This window comes from Vombatus ursinus, unplaced genomic scaffold (assembly GCF_900497805.2).
Source record: "Vombatus ursinus unplaced genomic scaffold, bare-nosed wombat genome assembly UNPS02008996.1, whole genome shotgun sequence".
In the NCBI taxonomy this organism is placed as follows: domain Eukaryota; kingdom Metazoa; phylum Chordata; class Mammalia; order Diprotodontia; family Vombatidae; genus Vombatus; species Vombatus ursinus.
Genome location: NW_020948774.1, coordinates 2920841 through 2947615, shown reverse-complemented (window position 1 = coordinate 2947615; position 26775 = coordinate 2920841). Strand labels below are relative to the sequence as shown.

Here is a 26775-nt window from a genome sequence, read left to right as displayed (position 1 = left end):
AATGATAGCATTTATTTAGTGCCTGCTATGTTCTAGGAACTAGGCTAAAATATTATCTCACTTGATCCTCACAACAACCCTGTGAGGTTGAGGTTATTATTATCCCCATTTTACATTTGAAGAAGCTGAGGCAAACAGAGATTAAATGACTTGCCTAAAGTTACACAGCTAGTAATTGTCTGAGGCCAGATTTGAACTCAGGTCTTTGTGACTTCAGGCCCAGTGCTCTATCCATTGCACTACCTACCTGCTATTAATGGGATTAAGTGAAGATTTTTTAAGGACTGGAGACACCTGTTTCTGTTTATAGTCAGTGGGGAAAGAGCCACTGGATATGAAGAGATTGAAAATTGAAGAGTGAAGGGATGATTTGTGTGGGATCAGTTTACTTCAGAAGTTGGGAGGGAATAAGATCACAAATTTAGAGGGATTGTCTTTGTCAAGGTGAAGAGTACCTCTTCAGAGACTGCAATATGGGACGAGAAGGGAAGATAATGTCAGGAGTTTTTGAGACGTGGCAAATGGTCTTGTCTTTTCTCCTATGATTTTTCTGAGATAAGAGGTAAGGAGGACTAGAGAGGCTTATTCTGGTATGGGAGGTTTAAGCAGAGAAGAGAAGGTTTAGAAGAGTCACTGTGGGGAGTGGAATAGACAGCCAGTTAGGGAAGAGTTACCGGATTGCCTCACTGTAATGAGGACCCAGCTGAGATTAAATAACATCAATTTGTAGTGGACCTAGTCTATGAGGTTGGGTAAATTTCTCCAGCTCCATTTGGACATTTTGAGGAAGTAAATGGTGCCAGGAAAAAAGGGGAACAAGGGCATTGAGGAGGGAGATAGTGGTGAGTTGAACTGGTTAACTGTAGGAGCTAAAATTGGGAAGGGATCATAGAGATGATCTTCTTTTACAGAAGAACCAGAAGTCCAGAGATTAAACGATCTGTCTAAAGTTATGTAGCTTGGCTTTCTAACCCAGATAATTTGAAGCCATGTGAGTTTATAATTCTTAGAGGGAGAGGGAGAGATGCCATTAAAGACAAGGAGAAGTCAGTCAGAGGTAAGAGCAAGGTCTAGTATCATGAAGCCAAGGCAGGAAAGAGTTTCAAGGAGAGGTGAAAGTGATTTCACTCTTAGTTGATCTCATAGCACTTTATAGTTATTGTACTCTAGATGATATTATATATGGATATGGAATCCTGCTTTATCTTTGTATTTTTCCCAGTGTTAGAATCTGATTAAGGTTTAGCAGTTTTTTCGTAGCTGGGAACAGTGAGGATACATTACTTATTTGAGAAGTTTGGGAGTAGAAAAATAGGGTGGTAACTAGAAAGGATACCGCTATTAAATAAAGGTTATTTGCTTGAGAGAGACCTGTGACTTTTTGAAGGGAGAGTGGAAGAGAGGTGATGATTGTAGCAGTAAGGTCCTTCAAGAGTTAGAAAGAAATGAGATCAGGGTACAGATATAGGGATTAGACCCATAGAGTCAGGGTTAGTTGTTTCTGACATTGAAGGGAATGGATAAGCAAATGGATATAGAGGCTAGAAAGTTTATGTGGAGAGGGAGGAGGTTAGGTAAATGAGCTCATGCTGGGTTGATCTGATTTCTCCAGTAAAATAAGATAAAGATCATCTGCCAAGAAAAAAGAATTGGGACTGGAATTTTAAGAAAATGTTAAAACAGTAGCAAGGGACCACTTGAAATTGGAGAGGATTTGTAGTGGATCAAGTCAGCTCAGTTCACTCGGCTTTTAGCATTCAATTTGTGGCCAGACATACATTGTATGGATGATATAGGGTTGAGGGTTAGTGTGACAGATAGTGAATAGAAGTGAAAACAGTATTGAAATGTCATGAGGGAGTCCAGTGAGAGAAGGATGCATGCTAGGTGAAAAGGAGGATTTGAATGAAGGAATTTCTGGTGAGGGCAGAGAGCAAGTTCAATGGGTGTGGAGTAGTACAGTGTCCTGGGAGTGTCTCAAATTGTGGATTTGGACCTCTGAGAAATCGTATCCTAACATGGTGGAGAATGTTAAAGTGAAGTTTGGTGTATAATGTAAATTTAATGAAGAAAAGACTTGACCTTTACAAAGCAGCTTTTATCAGTCTGTTTTGGGAACACTTGTGTAAAACAATGATTGGCTTGTTGGTGGAATAGCATAGAAACTATTTAGTGTCTATTCAGCAGTAGCTTTCTTTTGTCTTCAGAATGAGTTCGTTGAGAGGGATTGCACATAGTAGGTGTTTAATAAAGATTTATTGAATTATAATGGGCTCTTCTAGTAATGTAAATTAGATTTGGAAGAAGAGATGATTTGTTTATCTCCTGATAGGTTTATGAAATTTTTTTAATATTTGCATTTAAAATTTCTGTGTTTTCAGGTTTGTGAAGATAAAATGCTTTGGTTTAACAGTCTTTATTCTGAGATTCTTTGAACTTATGATGGCTAGTAATGCGAATTCTTGGGATGTATCATAATACCTAATTTAATATATTTATTCTGATTAAAATATACAAAGTAATTTTTAGGGAAGGGCTAATATGAAGAACAGTTTGTTCTAATGTTAACAAACTGTAATTCATATTAGCACTTCCCCAGAAAACAGGTTCTAGAGTGTACAAGGGAAGGGTCAGATAGGGACGTGGGTGGAATGAGAACTTATCATGGATGGGTATGACGGAGCAGGGAGTGGTGGACAGGGAGGAGAACTTTGACTTAGGTGGACTATAGCTGAGAGTTACATAGATTCTAAGTGGAGCCATAGAGCAGAATTATTGCCACATTCTTTAGGGTAGCAAAGTTAATATTGATTTGGTTATCAGTTTCTGAAAAAGGGAATCTAAAGGCAGTCTAGATGTCCTTGGTCAACCCAACAGTGAAGATAGGGGTCTGTGGAATCCTAGGCAGAGGTTGAATAAATTAATTCTATAATAAAACCAACTTAGGTATTCATTTCAAAGTTACACTAAAAGAACTTTCTTTATGGACCCAGTGCCTCCTCCATATACTTGTTGATGTTTCATATTTAAATGCTTCCCTTAGTTTCTTGTGGAGGGGTGAGAGGCATATTTGAAGTACTCAACCTCAGCCAAATCAGGTCTCTAGTGCTGAGTGGTGGTTTTGACCTCATATAGGTCAGAATTTAACTATCAATTTAACAGAGCAATTTAGGTAAAAATTGTAACAATATATATGGAAATCATATTAGCAATTATGCAAGAATAAATATGAAGCATGAGCTTCTACTCTATGATGTTTTTTTTCTTCTTAAGAATGTCATGCTAAAGAAGAGTATAGTTGACTCCACTAGTACTTTCCTGTCTCCATTCATTGGTATTTATAGGCAAGGCAAAGGTTCTATCTGTAGTAACACATAATTAATTCTTTAATTCATCCATTGATTTATTTGTTAGGCAGCATGCAGTGATTCCCAGCTTTTTAAAATAAGGGCCTTTTTTTTTTTTAAGGATCAGAAAATGTCATGGAACCCAATATAATAGTTACACTATATTAATATCTATTAATTGAGAGAACTTCTGAAATATTCTACTGTATGTCCAGATTGACTTACTGTTCCCTCTGCTTTTGACCAATCTGTCCCCTTGCCTAGAATTCTCTACCTTTTATGAGAGAGAAGATATCCTTCTATCTCATAGAATCCCTGGTTTTGTTTCAAAGTTTAGTTTAGGTATCATATTTTACCTGAAGATTTCCTGATTCCCCCAGTTATTAGTACTTCTCCCTCCTCCAAATTACTTATCTGTATATATTTTGTATGTACTTATAAGTATATGTTTGCCTGCAAGTAGAATGTAATATCCTTGGGGGTGTGCAACAAGTGCTTGTTGACTTGAATTGAAGAGTAATAGAATGATCGTGCTTGGTGTTCATTCCTGGACGTTTTGCTCCATTCAAGAGGCTCTGTGCTTTAGGGAAGAATGCTGGGTTTGTAGTCAAGAGGCTTGATATATTTTGGTCATGTGACCATGGGTAAATCACTTAACCTTTCTGGGCTTCACATTCCTCATCTTAAAAATGAGAATAATAATACTTATGCCACCTACCTCAGGTTTTTTGTGAGGTGTTTCCTTTACCTGGCTCTGATCTCTTCAGACTGATTTTACATTATTTCACCTCATGTGCCCCAAATTCTAGCCAAATTTGGCCTACTTGTTATAACCCCTACCAGAAATTCCATCTTCTCCCTCCCTGCCTTTTCCTGGGCTGTTTCCACTGTGAGAATGCTGTCCTACCTCACCATTTAAGGCTCAGCTCAAGAGCAGCCTTATACAGAAGACCCATTCTGATTCCGTGGCTCCAGCTCCCCAACCCACCACAGTTGGTAGTGCTCTCCCCTGCTACTGAAAATGCTTAATATTTACTTTATATGTGTTTTGTATTTGCTTATCTATGTACATAGGAGAGGGTATGATTGTCACGTAAGCTCTTTGACAGGTAGGAATGTTTTTGTTGTGTTTGTACGCTGAGGGCCTACCCCGTGCTTTGGTCATAGCAGGCAATTAGTAAGTGCTTGTTTAAGTGAATTCAAGTTCCCCATCAGCTCTATGAAAATGACTCCCAGATTTATGTAACTAGTTCCAGTTTCTCTCCTGTACTTCAGTACTACATCACCAATTACCTATTGAATATTTCAAAGTGGATATCCTGGAGACATCTTAAATTCAGTGTGTCTAAAATTGAACTCATCTTTCCTGAAAAACCTCCTCTCCCAAATTTTCTTATTTTTGTTGAAGGCACCACCATCCTTCTAGTGTCTCAGACTGGTAATCTTCAACTCCTCATTCTCCCTCTCTCCACATATCCAATCCACTGCTAAATCTTGCCATTTCTACCTTACCAACAGCTCTTATATCTGGCTACTTTGTTCAAGCCCAGTTATCACCTCTTGCATAGATTATTACAACAGCTTCCCAATTGGGCTCCCTGCCTCTAGTGTCTCCCCATTTTAGTTAATCCTACACTGCTGCCAAAGTCATCTCTCTTTAACATAGGGTGGACTATATTCAACCAACTCCAATGACTTACTGTTGCCTCTAGGATAAAATACAACCTTTCCTTTTTACCTTTTAAAACCCTTCATAAACTGGCCCCAGACTACTTATCCATCCTCATTGGTCTTAATTCAATCCCTTCCATATTTTGCAACTCTTCCAAATTGGCCTTTTCTAGGTTCCCCACACTGGATGCTCGTCACAGCTCTCAAGTTCCATGTCTTGAATGCACTTTCTCCTTACTTCAGCTTCTTAGAGTTCCTGTCTGTCTTCCTGAGAGTCTGGTGCTCTTCCTCGAGCACCATCTTTGGCAAGAAGCCTTTGCTGATCCCCTCAACTACTAGTGTCCTCCTTCTCAGACAATTTTGTATTTAACTACTTTGTATATATTTGTATTTATTCACTTTATATTTATGCTGTATATGTTTTTATATGTACTTATATCCCCTATTACAATGTAAACATCTTGAGATCAAGGATTGTTTCATTCTCTATATTTGTATTCTCAGCGTCTAGTATAGTGCCTGACACATGGTTAGCCTTAGTGTGTTCTCATTTTTGTTATTATTCCATGCTGGTTGCATTCAGAAACTAGCATAGAGTTGTTATTTTTAATCTCATAATCACCAAGGTGTGATACCATTGTCTAGAACATAGATCAACTATGCTATGAATAATTGTCCCCAATTAATTTATCCATTTGTATTTAAATCCAAATTTTAAATTAATCAATTCTAAATGTTGCTGTATGGTTTCAACTATTTTTCAAAATCTGAAAGTTTGCCAGTATCTTTGAATTCACATTAAGCTTGAAAATCATTACAAATCTCAAATCCAACCCCTACTCCTGGGGATGGGGGGAGGGAGGATTTCACTTCAGAGACATTCTTTTGTCCCAGTCAGTTTATAAAAGATAGAGTTTCTGTGGCAAATTCCTTTTTTTGTTGAATTGTTCCATTCCAATCTGTCCTAGATTTTCTTCATTCCCCTGTGGCTCTAAAATTCTCTATGAATTCGTTAAGTGTGAGCTTTTTGATAGTTGGTAGTCATTGTTTTCCCCTTTTAATCAAACATCCCGCATTTATAACAGCCATTTCTCCAAATAGAGTTCTCTCTATTGGCATGTCCATCTCTTTTTCTTGTTATTTTCATCTCAATATGGTCTAAAAACTTTCTTAAACTTATATTGCAACCTGTCTACAACCCTTTTTTTTTTTCCTCCTGGTTACTTTTCAGTTGGCTCCTGCCTGAGACTCCCATAACTGGCACAAAAAAATGAGGACCTTGTTTTGATCCTTGTTTAAAGTAAGTTACTGGTTTTATCTTCCTGTAATTGAAGGAAAAAATTGAAGCTATTGACTTGGGCTCTCAATCAGTTATTTCTTGTTGTATGCATAGTTGCACTTTTTCATTTTCTACTTTTAAGGACATGTCTATCCATCTCTCATATTCCAGTTGAGCTTCAAGATTGTTCTGTGCCAATTTAAATAACCTTTAATTTCTTTAAATTCTTTTTTTTTTCAGTTTCTGATTATAATTAACACAGAGTGATTCTTTTGAGAGCCACAGAATTGCATTTGTTTGTATTGATTTAGTATTTCCCTTTCTTTGGTACACAATTTATTAACTTCTTTCAAATCATGATGTGTTCTAATTGTGTTTTTAGATCTTTTTTTTCCTACTGAATCTCTCTTGAAAATTAGAATAATTTTCTTAGGGATCTCAAATTCATTGTATAATTTTGCTGTTGGGAGATTACAGATGAAACTTCCAGGTTTAAAGGGAATTAATTTTTTTTTTTTTGCCACAGAAACATTTTCTGCTTTGTTTTCTTAAGAACATGTAACTAACTGCATGATGTATTCTAATCTTTCTACCTAACTCTCTTTAGGTGACTTTGTTTCTATCTTATTATACAGTTAAATTTTGCCAACCATTCAGAGAAGCCCACTGACTTGAGGAAACCTCACCCACCAAAGGGATCTGGAGGAAAGCCTTCAGTATGTTGGATGGGGATTCTTTCTAGTAGATTTACGGGCGGATAGGGATGAAAATTATATAGAGTTGTCAAGCCTGGATGGATTGTAACCTTTATGGTTGAAAGGGTATACCTGTATTGATGAGATCATGGATCTGTTGAAGAATGTGCTTTCTTACAATAACTCTGGGCTGCTCCTCATTTGACTGGAGACTCCTGGTTTTCCTTTGTTGACTTCTTGACATTTTTCCAATCTGTCCCTGCTCCTGTTCTCTTTGTTTCTCTAAGCTTCCTTTCTTTTGATTCTTCTGGACCCAGAAGCAACCTGTTCTGCCTCTGCTTTTCTTGCCAGAGGAGGGCAATTTTTTAGTAAGCCCTTTTTGAATAGTTAATAAATATTACAAGGAATATTGTGAAAACAATCTTTGATCGTTTATGATCGGGGAATGAATTTTTGGGTGACCTTGGAGTTAGGAAGATCTGGATTTCAAGACCTTCATCTGATATACGAGGAAGATTTGACATAAAAATGTCAAATCACTCCTAGTACTCCAGAGAACTCTCTCGGAATTTGAGTTATAGATGAATTGCTGCTCTGTTTTGGTGGAAGGACTTCCCATGCCAGGCATTCCTCATACGAATGGTGGTCTGTAGAATTATTTTTTCTAAAACATGAGTTTTCTCCTACTGGAGGTCTTTAAACAAAGTTAGAGTAAGTATTTGCCAAGGATTTTGCAAACAAAATTCCTACTTCAGGTGGAAGATGAATTAGCCCCTTGCAGTCCCTTCAAACTCAGTCTATGATTCTACAAGTGTTAATGTTTACATAATTTTAGATATGCTGTAATCTATATATAGAAACTTGATTGTCAGCCTTGTTCAAATAGAGACCAATATCAAGAGCAATTGAAAGCCAGCTGGAATGCAAATATATTTGATAGAGGAGCATTAGTGATGTAAGGTAGAATATGCAACCTTTGTAGTATTACACTCCAGAAAAATCTGAACTCCTGGATAGTTAAAACTGAGAGTGTCTATTACAGCTCTATTCTGTTGCTATTTGCATGAATTCTATTCATGTTTCAAATTCTCATTTTAACTGTGGAAAAGAAGGTTATTTCAGGATGATCATTTACCAGGAATGATATCGAGAGGATTCCTGTATTGGTGGAAGGTTTGATTAGATAACCTTTTAAGTTTCCTTCTCAGTCTTAGATTGTGGTTCTAAACCCTTGTAGTTTTAAGATACAATAATCCTAAGGATGGAAAACTAGGTACAACTAATTCTCTTGCTCCTTTTATATTTTGGAAGTGTAGAGGAAATTACCAAACAAATGATTTGTAAATCTTTAGAAAGCCATCAAAATGATCCTTTATAGGTTTACTAAGAATGAATCATGTCAAACTAATCTTGTTTCTAGTATGGTAGATCTAGGAAGTGCTACTATAGACCTATAGTATATCTTCTATAGGATCATAGCTTTAGACCTGGGAGGGGTGGGGTGCTGGGAGTGGTTCTCAAAAGGGAGGGATGTCTTATCCCACATAACTTTACAAACAAAGAATGAGCAGAGCATTTGATAATGGAATCACCTAAATTCTGGCTACTGTAAGGAAGAACCATATGTTAAATAAGATCCCTTGAACAATACAACTGCCAGTCTCCAAAGTAGTGAGCTCTTGATCATTGGAATTGAATTCAAATAGTAGTTGGATAATCATTTATCAGGGATGCCATGGAGAGGATTTCTGTCTACTTGGAAGAGGACATCTAAGTTTCCTTCTGACTCCAAGATTATTGAGTCTAGACATTTGTTTAATGGTGAAAAGCAATGTCCTAAGTGAAACTGAAGAATGTTGCTGATTAAGTTGTAAAGTTAAAAAATTAGAACTGGAAGTTCTTAGTCTCTTTGATTTGAAATGCATCATACTCTGGGCCACTAGTGTTCTAGTTTAGAGTGTTTAACTGAGAGGGGATCTGATGTTTTCTTCTGGACTCCACTTTTTGTGACTTTATGCAGACTGATTAACCTCTTTTTACTTTTGAGTGCTCATCTATAAAATGGCAACCGTAATACCTACCTCTTGTTAAGATGTGGTAGGGAATAATTGGACATTATCTGTAAAGTGCTTTGAGTTCATTGGGGGAAAGATGCTATATATAAATGCTTGATATTATTGTTACGTGCTTCTCTAATGACACGACACCCCAGATATATAATTAAGAGTAATGGATAGGGGAATCAAAAGATCTCTTGTTAAGAAGAAGGAGATTAGATGTTAGGTTAAGTTTCCACTTTCTCAAATGGAAAAGCCACAGAAAATGCTTTACTAGTCCCTTAGAACTTGTTAGCCTTCACTATTCTATGTTCACTCACACTAACCCCTTAAACATATCTAATCTGATACACATTTCCACTTGGTTTTAATAAGACCAGACACAGTAAACATTCATTTTCTCCTTGCTCTTAATGTGAGAGAGTAGTTATGTATTACTTTCATTACAAAGAATATTTTGTTTAATGCATATATACAGCAGGAGAGTGAGGGTTAATGTAGCAGCTGGAAATATGTAATATGGCTGTTCCTAGTAAATCAGTGGAGAGAATGTTTGCAGCTATGGAACTGGAATAAAGATAATATTATCAGATCTTCCATAAATGAAAAAATCTCAGATTTTTTCATGCTTAATTTTTTTCTGAATGTGATGTTCATTTAAGTTATTTTTGTAAGGGAGGAAATAAATGAACAATAACAGCTAGCATATATGTAGCACTTAAAGAATTGTAAATCACTTTACATGTGTTCTCTCATATGGTCCTTATAACAATCCTGTGAAGTAGGTGCTATTATCCCCATTTTACAGATGAAGAAATTGAATTTGAAAGATGTTAAGTGACTTGCCCATGGTTCCACAACTAACAAGTGAGGCTGAACTCAAGTCTTCTTGACTCTAAGTCCAACACTATCAAATATGTCACCTTACTCTCTTAAATTAGAAACCTGAATTGTAACTCAGTGAAATTTGTTTTCTTTTATTTGAGATGCTACTTAGAAGAGAGAAAAACTACCTAATGCATGGGGTTTGGAAAGGAGAGCATCTAGGTGCGATATTTTTCTTTGAGCTTTTAAATCTGAACTCTCAGGAGCTAGAAATGTATCTAAATGAAAATTTGAACTTAATTCCTTGGTAGAGGAAACACCATGGAAGTTTTACTGCCTCTAGAAAGGGTAGAATGTTATGATATGCTGCATGATACAAATCTGGGGTTTCTTCAAAGGGAAAAATGATCTTGTGTGAAGAATATGGAAACCTCATCTCCAAGTCCAGTTCAGCATAGATACTGTGAATGTGCTTTTGCCCCTGTGTTTGTATTAAGTTTTCATTGTGTGGAGATGAAACAATGATGAAAAGGCTTCTTTAGATTCCCAATTTTCCTAAGCCTTTTTCTTTCTTATTTCTTTGTAATTTCCTCTTTGCCGAAAAGACTGAATGTCTATAGCATTCATATTCCTGCTTCATTGACTGTACAGAATATGTGCACCATAAGCGTGTCACTACTTTGATCTATTATTTATTTAGAGAAATTTTTTATCATGAGAAAGTAGGAATTGTGCTTTGAATATTGAATTAACTCATAGCTTTGGTAGTTAGTGAATCATGAAACTTGATTGAAATAAAAGACCTTAGGTGTATCGAATTTTTAGTTATAAGTTGCTACCAAAATTGGAACATTTAACTTGAGCGACATTTTATATTGATTTATTAAATACAGGAAGAGCAAAAGAGAGAATCATAGTCAGATTTTATATTTTTATTATTTCTGGCTCATTTATAACTTCAGAACTTTTGATTCCTCACTTTTATTCACTCCACACTTGTTGGTGCCTTATCTTGACGTTGCTGCTCCATAATATCTTTTCCATCCTTTTCCTTTTCTCCACTCACTCTTACCACTCTTAAACTATTTCAGTAGTTTCCTAATTGGTTTCCCTTCCTCAAGTCTTTTCCCTCTCCAGTCTCTCTGTACTGCTGCCAAATTGATTTTCTCTTGTTGCATTTCTTCTAGGTATTCATGTAGCGCCTGAAGAAAATCCATTTTTGCCTTTGCTTGCGCTTGTTATAGAGTTACTCTGTCCTTTTTGAGAATCTCTAGATTTGCAAACTTTTTTATATTGGTTATTTTTTTTCTTTGATTTATTTATCTTTCCAGCTTTAGTTTCTGAATTGGGACTTTATGTCGGGGCCAAGCTCTGCCTCCTTCTTTACTTTTGGGTGGTGCGATCTGCCCTGTTATACCAGGTTTGCTGGGTTTCTGTGCTGACTTTGGCCTTCTGTGGTTATGCCTCCCTGATTCTTTAAGGTTCAGACCCTTTTCTGTCATCTCATGATAGAGTGTTAGGGACACCAGAGCCTCTGGGCCTGGGGTGTCCTGATCTGAGTACATTGCTCCCCAGGGTCTCCAAGGTCCCTATCCTTTTGCTTTGTGCTCTCTTTCTGCCCCCGCCCCGCCCCCCAACCCCCAGTGATTTCTCTGGGGGAGGCTTCTGCTTTCACTGACTCCAGCCACAGAGCCTTGCAAGCTACCTATGTCCCTGCCCTACCTCTGGTCTGTTGTTTGGATGATCTGATCTGCTGACCATGCTACCTGGTGTGCTTTGCCTGCAGTCCCTCTTTCCTTTTGCCCTTCAATCTCTTGTGTTGTTCTAGGGTAGAAGAGGTAACTTATTATAGTTTTCCGCTGGATTTCTTGATCATTGTTTGATTGGTGTGAACTTTTTGAAGATTTTGCTGGAGTAGAGGTATGTGGGAGCCATGCAGTCCACCTCCTTTTCAGGTAATCATCTTGGCCTAAAGTCATCTAAAATTATTTTTCTAAAGTATAAATCTGACCATGTCACTCCCCTACTCAGTAAGCACTACATCTCATCACCTCCAGCATAACAAATTCTGCTTGCTTTTTAAAGCCCATTTCGACCTGTTCCCAACCTACCTTTCAAGTAGTAGTATGTTACTACCTCCATATACACTGTGATCCAGCCAAACTAATCTTCATGCTGATCCTTACAGGTGACATTTCATCTTTAGTTTCCATGCTTTTGCATTGTAGAGCCACCCTACTCTGGAATCTATTCCTTTTTCACCTCAGTCTCTCAGAATGCCTAGTTTCCTTCAAGGACCTCCCAGCTGCTAATAATGCTTTCCCACTAAAATCACTCTGTGTATGTGTGCGTGTGTGTGCGAACGCACGTGTGTACTCGCACACGCGCACACACACATTTGATCTTATCTTTCCTGGCTAGATTGTAAGCTCTTGGGAGGGCAGGAAATGTTTTCACTTTTGTCTTTGTATCCCCATTATCTAGTTCAGTGTCTGGCTTATGCTTATTAATTAATTGATTTTTGCTGGTAGTTGTAGGCAGGTAGAATTAGATATATTAGTTGATTATTGAATTCACATGATCATATATTTAGAGCTGGAAGCAACCTTAGAAATTATCCAGTCTAACTTTCTCATTTTACAAATAAGGCCTAGAGAAGTTAAGTGATTTGCCTAACATCATAAAGATGACAGTGGCAGAGCCAGGATTCAAATCCATTACTCTTCCTACTGTGCCTTTCATTGAAGCTAAGTTCTATGGGATGTTCTTGGTCCTAGTGAATCTTAAACTTTCCAGTGGTTTAGATTTTTATTTTGTATAGTGCTTTGAAGACTGCACGCTGATATTGACACACATATTTTGCATGTCTGTCGTTGTTGTTGTTGTTGTTATTATTGTTTGTTTTTCTTTTTTGTAGAAGACCAGTGACATCATGTGTGATGTCCTGACTTGTGCACGAATTGGATTTAAGTGAGGCAGAGTTGCACAAAGTCATCAGCCTCATTTTCTCTTCCTGAGTCATTGAAGTCCAGTGGCAGGACAAAAGTCAAGATGACTAGCTATGGCTAAGGATGCAGCGGATGACCTTGACATTTTCAATGTCTGACCAAGCTCTAAGTGTTTAGTAAGCACTCCATAGAGCTGCTTCAGTTGCTTTCATGGCCGTTGAAACAAATTGTTCCTATCCACCCATTCTGTTGGGAAAAGTCATCACATACTTGGGGTAGACATTCCTCTAACTCACTGACAGGTTTGAGGCCTGGTTACCCTCAGCCTGGTTTAGCCTGTCTACTGTGGTAGTTTTACTGAGGTGTGGCTGCTGTGCCTGCTTCAGCTTCTTGGAGCCATAGTTGAGAGTTTGTCTTTGTAACTAGAAATAGAAGCGTTGGAAGGAAGAAGCTGTTTTCTGAAGTTAGAGTGAAAACACCATCTTCCTCTTAAAGACATTGTATCTTGATGTAAATTACTTAACTTAATGTACTCCATGAGTGGTAACATTGGTATAGTAGAAAAACTAGTGGTTATGGAATCAGAAGAGGCTTTAAATTGTAACTCTGTCCCTTAATAGTGCTTTGATCGATGGTAAGTCACTTTATCTGCTGAGCTTCAGCTTTCTCATCTGTGAAATGAGGATAATGATGAGGAAAGGACTTTCAAAGATTTAAGACACTGTAATAATGTGAGTTGTTTATAGTGTTATAGCCTCACACCATCATCCTCTTGAAGAGGGAACTCTAATGTGGTTTAAGCTAGAACTTTCATTGTGTGGATTAGGTTTTCATGTATCTGTATACTCCTTAAATCACATTAATATTAATACATAGAGAGCAAAGTCTTTATAGAGAGCAACATTAATGGGAAATGCTTTAGTATTCTCTATTCAAAATTCTTTTCATATTCTTAAGTGAATCTCACCCTACTCAGCGTTCATCAATTTAGAGTTGTAAAATGCAGCACATGCCATTCTGAGAAAGTCACCTAATTTCTCAGATCCTCAGTTTTCACACCTTTAAAATAGGGTGGTTGGACTTAGAGGCTTCTAAGGTTCTTTCCAACTCTAAATCTCTGATCCTATGACCATAACTCTCCAGTTCTCATTTGTGTATTTGAAACTACATTTTCACTAAATATCATACTGTGTCAGAAGCAGCTGGACAGATGGAGGGGTGGAGAAGCTGTAATTTAAGAATCTGTGAGGGCATCAGTCTTTGCTTTCTGGCATAGATTTCATTGTCTGGTTCAGCTGCAAAGTCCTATGGTACCGCCTGCTCATGGTCTTTCTACAGGAAAGTAGTTTTATGCAGGTTTATTTTTCTTTAAAATTGAGACTGTGTACCAAAATCAGTACTTTATTATAGATTTTGAGTCTCAAAGAACCAATTGGATGCATTTTTCCTACACAGGTCATTTCTTAACTAGTAACTGAATTATTTGAAAGAGAACAAGTGACTTTTTACATAGTTCAGTTCATTGAACCTGTATGAAGTGCCTCTGGTGTACAAAGCACCAAATCAAGATACTTGGATAGATTGGGAAATCTCACTGAAGTGGGTATTCCCTTTATTGGTGCAAAGCACAACCCCCCAGCATACTATGTATAATGTGTAAATGCATATTTTTGTCTTTCTGTTCTTCAGTCAGAATGCGTGACTTCCTTTCTAGTTATACATTTCCTTGACTCCCTCTTACCCCTTTATGGTACTTATCTAAAACCCTGATTTAGAAATCTAGGGATGAGATTAAGTCTAGTCATCTCAAGGTATTGCCAGATTTTTAAAATCATGAGATTTTGAGCTAGGAGAGGCCTCGTTTTATAGAAAAAGAAACAGGCCTAGGGAAGTGGCATGCAAGTAGTGAGATAAAGAATTGGGAATTGACTTCAGGACCTATTCCAAATTTTGATGGACAGAGAGTATAAAGAAGTTGTCTCAGAACTAAATAAAACTGATTCCTTTTCCTGGGAAAGAAGGAAAGAATTCTAAAGATTCTGTCCAGCTCTATTTTCTGAACTGTCATTATTTACACAGAGACATAATGGTGGAGGTATTTTAGTCAGTAATACTTTTCTTTTTTCTCTTATTAATTTCCCAGTTTTCTCATTTGGAGGTTTCATAGACTTAAGCATATACTAGAAAAATTGTTGAGTAGTTGGAGATAAAGTATTTAAATTATTAATATTAATTTTAATTTTAGATTTTTTTAACCTTTTAAATATGTTGATGTTTAGGGCCTCTATGGTAACGTTCTCCCAGCATCTTTGAACAATGGCATACCTTTGAACTTGTAAGAAAAGTTATAAGCCAGGGACTCATTGAGGAAGAAAGGTGAGTGACCTGAGGATCCATAGACAACAACTACCAAGATTTTGATTGGGTGGTTGATATGAATAGTGTGAATCTCGAAGGAAGAGAGGTTACTGAGCGAAGAGGGAAGGAGGAGAACCTGAAAGTAGCAATGGCAAGCAAGGAGTATTGCTCCTTGGCCTCCTAATTCCCTGGCCTTAAGCAGTGACCTGAGGAGAATGAGTGAAGGTGCAGCCAGTACTGGAAAGAGTGGGCAGAAAGTCTGTGTCATCAAGGAAAAACCTGGTTTCACTAAGAGCTAATTGAGGGAGGGAGTGGGACAGAAATACATTGAAGATAAAGGGAAGTTTGTTGCCTATGGACAGGCAATCCAGAGGGCACAATGGAAGGACTGGGTGGAGTTTAGATTAAATTTTAGAGTAAGATGATTAAAGGGGATGGGAATGAGGAATTGGATGGTGGGGAGTGCAGAATGAGGTTTGGATGATGATCTACATTTCTCAGTTCAGAGTTACTGGGAAATGAAGGATATGTATGATCAGTGTGAGAATGTTCCTCATTGAGTGGGAAGTGCCGTTGTTCTTTCACCCTCAAAGGACAGGCACAGCAGGAGATGGGAGGCCTGAAGCCAAAGACGATCCAGAACGGGAGACTGAGGAATGGTTAGAGAGGCAGAAAGAAAACAAATATAAATACTCAAAAGAGGAGGGTGGTCAGAAGTGTCAGATGCTACAGAAAATTCAAGAATGTAATTGAGGGTGATCATAAGTATTTGATGCGAAAGAGAGGTCTAGAATATAATCTCCTAGATGGCAGTAATGTAGCGATAAAGATATTTGTTTTTGCATTTCCAGTACCTAGCACAGTGCTTGCCTTGTGCTTATTGCTTTATAAATTCTGGCTGGTTGATTGAATAAGAAGGAGGACTGATTAAAAAGCCATCAAATTTGGCAGTTAAGTGATCTTGGATAATTTTTGGAGAGAACAGGTGGTGGAGTAGGTCAGAAGCCAGAACGTAAAGGGGTCCAGAACTGAGTGAGAGGTGAGGAAGTGGAGGCAGAGAGTATAGACATTTCCAAGGAGTTTGGCGGTAAAAGGACAATTATTGGAGGGAGTAGAAGGGTCAAGTGGGAGTTTTTCAAGGATAAGTTTAAACTAAGTATGTTCCTAGACTGAGACTATGAGATACAAATAAAGAAATGTTTGAAGATTTGTTTAGTATGGGTGGGGAAATCAAAAGGATGAGGGATGGTATTTCTTCTAGGTTGTAGAGAAGTTGGCCTTCACTAGGACAAGTCACATATAGTAAATGAAATGTTGAAAATTTAAAAGAATAAAAGTCACTAGATCTTAGTTGCCTTTTCACCCTGGAAGATCTCCATCTCTGGGGCCCTGTCTTATTGGTGAGTTCCTCCTGGAACTTCGATTCTGAGAAAGTACCTAGGCCAACCATCCTTCAGTCCTGTCTCCCTTCCACCCCTTTTCAACTCCTTTTCATGCATTGTCTTCCCTCAACAGAATGTAAGCTCCTTGAGGGTGGGAACTGCTTTGTTTTTGCTTGTATTTTTTAATTTTTTGTTTGTATTTCTAGTTCCAGCATAATTTCAACTGGGTACTGCACCAAAGGCAATCTTTTTATACCTCCCTAATTGACTCACTATTTCACTCACCACAACTACTTTTCCAAATCTTTTCATCCTTCCTTAAATTTCCTGTGATTCTCCCTCCCTATACCTTCTTAGCTAATAACATTGCTTCATATTTCACTGAAAAAGTTGAGGTCATTTGTTAAGACCTCCCTCTTCTCACCTCTTCCTTACCTCATATCACACAGGTGCCTTCTGCCTCTACCTCTTCCTTTATCCCTCTCTCACATGAAGAGGTGGCCCTTCTCCTTGCCAAGTTCAACTCCTCTGATCCTGTTGCATCCTGTCTTGTTCAGTAGATTGCCCCCTCTATTATTTTCCACTTTTTCACTTATCTTTAATATCTCCCTGTCTGTTCACTGGCTACGTCCTTACCATCTACAGATATGCCCATGTCTCCCTCTTCCTCAAAAAACACTCATTTAAACCAGTCCCTGCTAGTTATTGTCCCATATCTTTCCTCTACAATCAGTGCTTCTATTTCCTTTTCCTCTCACTCCCTTGGTTTTCTGCATACTAGAATTTGACCTCATCATTCAAATGAAATTGCTCTCTCCAAAAGTTACTGAAGGTTTCTTGATTGTCATATCTAATAGCCTTTATTTATTCTTCATCCTTTTTGTCCTCTCTGCAGCTTTTGACACTGTTGATCACATTCTTCTTTTATTTTTTAAAGAATATAACATTCATTTAAAAATTTTCAGTTCCAGATTCTCTCCCTCACCCCTTCTCCATCCATTGAGAAGGCAAACAGTATGATACCCATTATACATGAAAAGTCATATAAAACATACTTCCATATTAACCATATTGCCCCCAAAAAGGCAAGAAAAATAAAGAAAATGAAAAAAGTCTGCTTCAAGCTGCCCTTAGAGTACGTCAGTTCTCTTTCTGGAGGTAGATAGCATTTTTCATCATGAGTCCTTTGGAATTGCTTTGGATCACTGTATTGATGAGAGTATGTCTTTTACAGTTGATTATTATAACAATATTGCTATTACTGTGATTACCTTCTTCTTTTTCTTCTTCTTCTTCTTTTTCTTTTTGCTTTTTGGTGAGGCAGTCAGGGTTAAGTGACTTGCCTAGGGTCACACAGCTAGTAAGTGTCAAGTGTCTGAGGCTGGATTTGAACTCAGGTCCTCCTGACTCCAAGGCCCCACCTAGCTGCCCCTCACCCTCTTCTTAATAGTCTCTTCTCTCTTACTTTGATGGCATAGCTCTTTCCTGGTTGTCCTCCTTTCTAATGGTGTTATTTGCTGGATCTTCAACCAAGTCATGCCCACTTCCCTTAGGTGTCCCCCAAAGCTCTCACCTGGGCCTTCTCTTCTCAGTCTGCTTTGTGATCTCATTAGCTTCTGCAGATTCAGTCTTTGTGTTGATGATTCTCTCCTTACTTCTAATCTCACATGTTACCTATTGCACATATGGAGCTGGATATTTTATAGATACCTTAAATTCATCAGTTCTACTTGTCTAGCCACATAAACTTCAGTCAAATGTTGTTTTGTGTAAATTTACCACCATGATAATATAGTGTATTAACAGGACCAAAAAACCTTATGTACAGAAAGCTCCCAAGAATACTTGCTTTTTAAGTGTTCTTGTAATGTGAATAATAAATGGAGAAAATTCAGTACAATATCAAGAATGGAAAATCACATCCTTCGCATTCAGGGAATATAGTGGAAATCACTGAAAATTTTAGCTTTGGTTCCTAACTTGGACCAAGGAAGAAGGCAGAGGCATTATTTCTTGGCCCTCAAGACTGCCTCCTTTCCATGTTAATATAGGAAATAATGTGTTAAGAGAAGCTGTTTCCCTTTGGGTAGAAATTAGTCACCTTGGCCAAATAAAACCAGCATGAGAACCACCCACTGTTGCGGTACTTGCCTATTGCTACTTAAATCATGGCTGTCTTGTGAAAAAAGCTCCTGGTGCCCCTCTGTATATGACAGTAGAGTGCTTTGCTGAAGCTTTCAAGCACTGAGTAAGAATAAAGTTTCTTGAAATTGAAAGAGATAAGTTAGCCATTACTGGAAATTGAATGTTTTAATTAAAAATATCCATCACGGTGTGACTCTTCTTTCCCTTGATTTCTCAAGTGTTGCAAACGTTAATAAACAGTGGTTGCACTCTAGTGCAGTGGTAAATAGCCAGATGGTAGTGGGCTGCTTCACATAAAGCTCTTGGAGAGAAAACAGCAACATCTGTTCCTTTGACAACTATCACTGCTTTATTTTGGCATCATGTATATTTCAGAAATTGAAGACAGGAGGTTATGTGAACCTTTAAGAAGTACTCAGTAAATACCTCACTTGTCACAGACAAATATAGGCATACAAAGAAGGGGCTTGGGATACAGAATTGTTAATCTTTTATTTTTTACTATTGTTTTTAAACTGGATATTTTGAAGAACCACTCAAGTTGAGTGAAACTATAGACCCCAAAAAACTGATCCGTTATGAATGTATACCTTTGTATCTTTACTATTACTTCATTTAATTTGTATTTTCATTAATTTAAATAAATTGTGTACACAGAATTTGGTTGTGGGTCTCTTCTGTTTTATATTTTGGCAGACTGTATGTTTGAGCTGAGTGGGGAGCTTAGACTGGGTCTTCTGATCTGTCTGGTGCAGACCCTAATCAACTCACACCTGGACTATTACAATATCCTGTAGTTGGCCTCCCTGTTAGAAATTACTCTCTATTCCAGGCCATCATCCACTCATCATCATCCAAAGTAATCTAAAAATTTACCATGTTATCATCGCCCTATTCAGTCAACTCCAGTGACTCCCTAATAGTTCCAAGATCAAATAGAAAATCTTCTGTTTAACGTTCAAAACTTTTGATAACCTGGTACCCTGTTTCCTCTTCCTGCCTACTTTTCTGGTCTTCTTACAGCTTAAACTTCTCCCCTTTCTCCCCATGTAGTTTTCGATCCATGGACATTGGCTTCCTTGCACAAGACACTTCATCTTGACTCTGGTCTGACTAGTGGTCACCCATTCCTTGAATGTTCTACTTCTTCACCTCCACTTCCTGACTTCTTTCAAGTCCCAGAAAAAATCCCACCTTCTATAGGAAGCCTATCCCAATCCTCTTTAATTCTAGTGTCTCCCTTCTGTTGATTATTCTGTATGCTTATTTGTAGCTTGTTTGTACTTAGTTGTTTGAATACTGTTTTCCCTTTTTAGATTTTTGAGGTCCTCTAGATCGGGGACTATCTTTTGCCTTTCTGTGTATACTCAGCACTTAGCACAGTGCCTGATACATATTAGATTCTTAATAAATGCTTATAGATTGTTTAATTAGTTTTATGTATTAGCTCTCCAAAGTATAAGAACCAGAAGGGGGATACTAGAAAATTTCTTGGTTTTTTAAATTTAAAAATTTTATTGATTTTTTAAGTTGTTGTTTAGTCATTTTTCAGTAGTGTCTGACTCTTCGTGATACCATTTGAGGTTTTCTTGGCAAAGATACTGGAATGGTTTGCCATTTCCTTCTCTAGCTCATTTTACAGATGAGGAAACTGAAGCAAAAGGTAACTTGCCCAAGGTCACATGGCTAGTAAGGGTCTGAGGCCAGATTTGAACTCAGGAAGATGAGTCTTCCTGACTCCAGACCCAGCATTCTATCCACTGTGCCACTTAGCTGCCCCAGCTTTGTTGTTGTTGAGTTTTTTTTAGCTGTGTCTGACTCTTCATAACACCATTTGGGGTTTTCTTGGCAAAGATATTGGAGTAGTTTGCCATTTCCTTCTCTAGATCACTTTACAGATCAGAAACTGAGGCAAACAGGATTAAGTGAGTTGCCAAAGGTCACACAGCTAGTAAGTGTCTGAGGCCAGCTTTGAACTTATGAGGATGAGTCTTCCCTACTCCAAGCCCAGTGCTCTCTCTACTGCACCACCTAGCTGCCTATTTTTTAAAATATCTTTTTTATTTCCGAATATATCCTCTCCTACCTTACCTAGCATGACATCATTTGTAACAAGATTAAAAGAAGGGGAAGACGAAAAATAAGAGTTCTGTAACGTTAGTCAACAGGCCATCCCAGGCCTATTACAGTACATGCAATGTTTCACACCCCTAATTCCCTACCTCTGCAAAGAATGAAGGGAGAGAAGTGTATTTCTCCTTTGGGGACAAGCTGTGTCATTATATGGAGACATTATACCATTATATGGTTTGTTATTATATTGTTTTTGCCAATAATGTCAATGTGGTTGGATTTTTGTTCAGTGTCTTATGGGCACCAACAAGAAATATCTATGCATTGGAATAAGTTGGCCTTACTTTTTGTCTCTTGTTATTGGTGAAGTTTATTGTAGGCTTCCAGGGTGGCACATTGGATAAAGTACCAGGTCTGGAGTCAGGGAAGCTCATGTTCCTGAGTTCAAATCTAGCTTCAGGCACTTATTAACTATGTGACCCTGGGCAAGTCACTTAACCCTATTTACCTCAGTTTCCTCATCTGTAAAATGAGCTGGAGAAAGAAATGGCAAGCCACTCCAGTATCCTTGCCAAGAAAACCCCAAATGGGATCACAAGGCAGACATGAATGAAAAAAATGACAGAACTGAACTCCAGGGGTAGCTGGGGCTCTACAGAAATACTAGTTGAAATGTTTTTTGAATGGACTCCAGTGGTTATACTAAGGCTTGTTAGCTCTTACTATTTCTGTGTATTCATAACACTACAAATTTAGAGTTAGAAGGGACCTTAAAGGCCATCTGCCTCAACCTTCTCATTTTACAGATGAGATGCCTGTAGCCCAGTAATGTTAAATGACTTGCCTAAAGTAATATGGATATAGTAAATGGCAGAACTGAGCTTTGACTGTTTCTCTGAATCAAAAGCAGCTTTCCTTCCACTGTACCACACTACTTTATATATTTCTTAAAACTAAAAATTGAGAATACTATTTTGAATATTAGTCTTTACATGTGAAGTTGAAAGAGCTTTTTAATATAGAAGTGTACTGAAGGAGAACAAATTTGAAATAAAAAATATTTATACCAGAAGTAATTTACTTAGATGGTAATTTTTCTTGCATTTTCTTTCATTATTAGAGACATTTTATTTTAAGGAAAGAACTTTTTGCTTCACACTTGAGAGTAGACTTCATTCCTACACTATAAATCCTTAGAAATTAAAAGTTAGAAGGAAGTATGGTTCTCTGTCTAGTTTAACCTCCCAGTCAATGAAAAACAGCTTCTCTAACAGTCCCTTATTGATATGTATACTCTGAATATTTCCAGTCATGGTCCATTTATGACCTCAAAAATTATGCCATTCCAATTTTTGAACAGCTCTGTTTATTAGAAAATTCTTTCTTGTATTGAGCCAAAATCTGTCTTGTAATGTCTACACATAGTCCTAGTTCTGTCTTATGAAACTATAAAGCTTAAGTCTATTTCCTTATTTATATAATCAACCATCACATATTTGAAGATAGCTATCATGTCTCCCTTTAATTTATTAGTCTCCTGGTTAAATATTCCCAATTATTATAAACGTTCGTTGTGTAAACTAATTTCCCCATCTATTTTGGCATTGTGTGGATGTTCTTTGGTTTGTTGGTATGTTTCTAAAACTCTTTTAACTGCAGTGCCCAGAATTGAACACAATATTTGAAATATTGATCAGCATGAAATAATTATTCCCTCTTGAAATTGGATTCAAAAGGTAGGAAAATGATCAATTCATCTGGGAAATTCCTTGAGTTTTTTGGGTTTTTTTTTAAAGAAAAGCACCTAAGAGAAGTGTCTATTTTCTTGTTGTATGTTTTTTTTTTTTAAGAAAGAGATGCCATTTGTTTTAATATCACATTTATTTCAGAATATATTCCTCTTTAATTCCCACATTTAGCCAACCTTCCCTTCCAAATTTGATACAACAGTCATTTTTAAAGCAATTATTATGTGCCTTTCACTGTGCTGTGTGCTTAAAATACAAAGGCAAAAACAAAACAGTTCACGCCTTCAAGGAGTGTAAATTCTTTTGATAGAAATAACACAGACACATATAAATACATATAAGATATATGCAACTATATCAAAATATATACATATATTCTTAGAGAAGTGGGTACTCGCAACTCAGGGAATCAGGATAGGCTTTCTGTAGGAGGCAGCACTTGAGTTAAACTTTGAAGGAAGTGAGGGATCCTATGAAGCAGAGGTAAAGAGGAGGAGAAGGGAATGAATTTGAGATATATTATGGAAATAGAATAAGAAGACATGGCATGATAGAATGTGAGAGCTGAGAGGCAAGGAAAGATTGAAGATGATTTTGAGTTTATGAACCTGGGTGACTGCATGGATAGTGGGTATGAGATGCCTAAGGGACATTTAGTTGGAGTTATTCAATTAGTCAAATGGGACTGGAATTTAGACAAAAGACTGAGGCTGGACATAAAGATCTTGGAACCATCTGAATAGAGAAAATTTTGGATCCATGAGAACTGATGAGATCCAGAGAGGGTGTAGAGAGCCAAGAGGGCCCAAGTGTACAAATACGATATGGGACAAGGTTGATGAGCTTGCCAAGGATACCAAGAAAGAATGGCCAGACAGATAGAAAAAAAACCAGGAGAGAATAGTATAATGAAAACTCTGAGAAGAGGATTTCTAGTGAGAGAGAGTGGTAATCAGAAGGGTGATCAACCTTCAGAAAGGTCAGGATGAGAAAAGACCAACTGGATTTGGCAATTAATAGATCATTGGAAATCTTTTTTTTTAAAGTTTTTTTTTTTTTAGTTAGGCAATGGGGTTAAGTGACTTGCCCATGGTCACACACTAGATCATTGGAAATCTTCGAGAGAACAGTTTAAGTTGAATAATGACATCAGATTGCAAGGAGTTGAGAAGTGAGAGTGAGGTGTGAAAATGAAAAGGCAGAGTATAGATAGATTTTTCTAGGAGTTTGGGTAGGAAAAGGATGAGAGAGAGAGAATAGTAGTTTGAGGGGATGGTAAAATCTTGTGAAGGTTTTTCAAGAGTTGGGGAAATGTTTATAAGCAGTAAGGAAGGAGCCAAGAGACATTGATAATTAGTCAGGAAGAAGGCATAATACAAGGACAAGGTACTGGAGGAGAAGTCGGGTAATGAATGAAGATTGATAATTAGCTAGAAAGAAGGGATGATGCAGGGACAAGGTACTGGAGATGATTGACACAAATAAAACAGTTGGTATTTGAAAGAAGAGCCATGTTTTTTGTTTTTGTTTTTAGGTTAAAGTAATGGAGGGGAGACTTGTTTTTTTCCAGTTTTTAAAATAATATTTTATAATTTTTCTTCATTTACATGTAAAAATTATTTTTAACATGGTTTAAAAATTTTTTGAGTTCCAAATTCTCTCTCTTCCTTCCTCCTCTCCCTCCTCCTCTGAGATAATAAACAATTTGATATAGCTTATGCATGCCCAATCATGTAAAACATATTTATGTATTGGTCATGTTGTGAAAGAAAAAAGACAAAAAAAAACCCTTAAAAAAAGTGAAAAATATTATGCTTTTATCTGCATTCAGACTCTATCTGGAGATGGATAGCATTTTTCATCAAGTCCTTTGGAATTATCTTGTATCATTGTGTTGCTGAGAATAGCTAAGTCTTTCACAATTGATTATCAAATAGTATTGCTGTTACTGTGTACAAGGTTCTCCTGGTTCTGCTCACTTCACTTTGTATCAATTCATCTAAGTCTTTCCATGTTTTTCAAAAATCATCCTGGGGAGCCAAGATGGTGGAGGTAAAGCAGTGACTGTCTTGAGCTCTCTCCCAAGTCCCTCCAAATGCCTTAAAAAATGGCTCTTAACAAATTCTAAAGCAGCAGGACCCACAAAAAGACAGAATGAAACAAATTTCCAGCCAAAGACAGCCTGGATGGTTGATCAGAAGGTATATCGTGCCGGGCGGGGAGAGGAACGTAGTTTGGTGTGGGCACGCAGGCCGCAGCGACCCTGGAGCAGGCCTCAGAGGACTGAATTGCGGGCAGCTGTGGCGATTTCCAGACTTCTCAACTCCTGAACGCCAAAGACAACTTAGAAGGTCAGTGGGAAAAGTCTGTGACTGCAGTGAGAGAGGAGCTAGATCTCAGCCACAAGTCTTGAGTGCGGCCTGGGACCGCGGCTTTTTCCTGAGCTTATGGCCCACAGACTGAGGGGAAACCAAGTGGCTGATCAGAGGGGGATTGCAGGGATCTCTCTGCCAGTGCTGAGGCAGGAATCTCTTGCTGTGCCCGTGCTTGGATCTGGGTCACAGTTCTGAGGGGTGGTCCTGGGGCAGGGAGGAACGCTGGTGTGGTGGAGCTTGTTGTGATGGTGGAGAGAAAACACCTCGCCCCTTATCATACCACCTTGGAAGAACTGAAAATTTTCAGGTCCCTAGAAGTACCTCTGAAAACAGCTGTACAAACCCCCAAAGCTTGGGACAGTACACTCTTCACATTGGAAGCAGACTTTTCAAGTAATTGGCTGGGATCATGAGCAAGCAGCGCAAAAAGAGTCAGTCTATATTATCTTACTTTGGTGACAAAGAAGATCAAAACATACAACTAGAAGAAGACAACAAAGCCAAAGCTCCTACATCCAAAGCCTCCAAGAAAAATATGAATCAGTCCCAGGCCTTGGAAGAGCTCAAAAGGGATTTTGAGAAGCAAGTTAGAGAAGTAGAGGAAAAACTGAGAGTGATGCAAGAAAATCATGAAAAACAAGTCAATAGCTTGCTAAAGGAGACCCAAAAAAAACACTGAAGAAAATAACACCTTAAAAAAATGCCTAACCCAAATGGCAAAAGAGGTCCAAAAAGCCAATGAGGAGAAGAATGCCCTAAAAAGCAAAATTGGCCAGATGGAAAAGGAAGTCCAAAAGATTACTGAAGAAAATACTTCCTTAAAAATTAGAATAGAGCAATTGGGAGCTAGCGACTTTATGAGAACTCAAGACACTATAAAACAAATCCAAAAGAATGAAAAATTAGAAAACAGTGTGAAATATCTCATTGGAAAAACAACTGACCCGGAAAATAGATCCAGGAGAGAGATTTAAAAATTATTGGACTGTCTGAAACTATGATCAAAAAAAGAGCCTAGACATCATCTTTTAAGAAATTGTCGAGGAAAACTGCCCTGATACTTTAGAACCAGAGGGCAAAATAGAAATTGAAAAAATCCACCAATCTCTTCTTGAAAGAGATCCCCAAAGGAAAACTCCTAGGAATATTGTAGCCAAATTCCAGAGTTTCCAGGTCAAGGAGAAAATATTACAAGCAGCCAGAAAGAAACAATTCAAGTATTGTGGAAACACAATCAGTATAATGCAAGATTTAGCTGCTTCTACATTAAGGGACCGCAGGGCATGGAATATAATATTCCAGAGAGCAAAGGAGATAGGATTACAACCAAAAATCACCTACCCAGCAAAACTGAGTATAATCCTTCAGGGGAAAAATGGTCATTCAGTGAAATAGAGGACTTTCAAGGATTCTTGATGAAAAGACCAGAGTTGAATAGAAACTTTGATTTTCAAATACAAGACTCGAGTGGAACATGAAGAGGTAAACAGGAAAGAGAATATCATAAGAAATTTATTAAGGCTGAACTGTTTACATTCCTGCATGGAAAGATAATATTTGTAACTCATGAGATCTTTGTCAGTATTAGGGTAGTTGGAGGGGAAAAAATTATATGTATGTATATATAGATATAGATAGATAGAGGGCACAGGGTGAGTTGAAGATGAAGGGGTCATATCTGGAGAATAAAATTAAGGGGTGAGAGAGGAATATAGTAAGAGAAGGAGAAAGGGAGAGGTAGAATGGAGTAAAGTATTCCACAAAAAAAAAACCCCAGAAAAGAAAAGGCTCTTACAGTGGAGGGGAAACAGAGGAAGGTGAGAGGGAATGAGTGAATCTTATTCTCATAGGATTTGACTTAAGGAGGGAATA

At 37.7% G+C, this 26775-nt stretch overlaps 1 protein-coding gene across 2 annotated transcripts in view; it reads left to right on the top strand.

Annotated features, from left to right (window-relative positions):
* Positions 1-26775, top strand: part of RPTOR (regulatory associated protein of MTOR complex 1) — a 488176-nt gene that overhangs the window by 9460 nt on the left and 451941 nt on the right. The window lies entirely within an intron of this gene.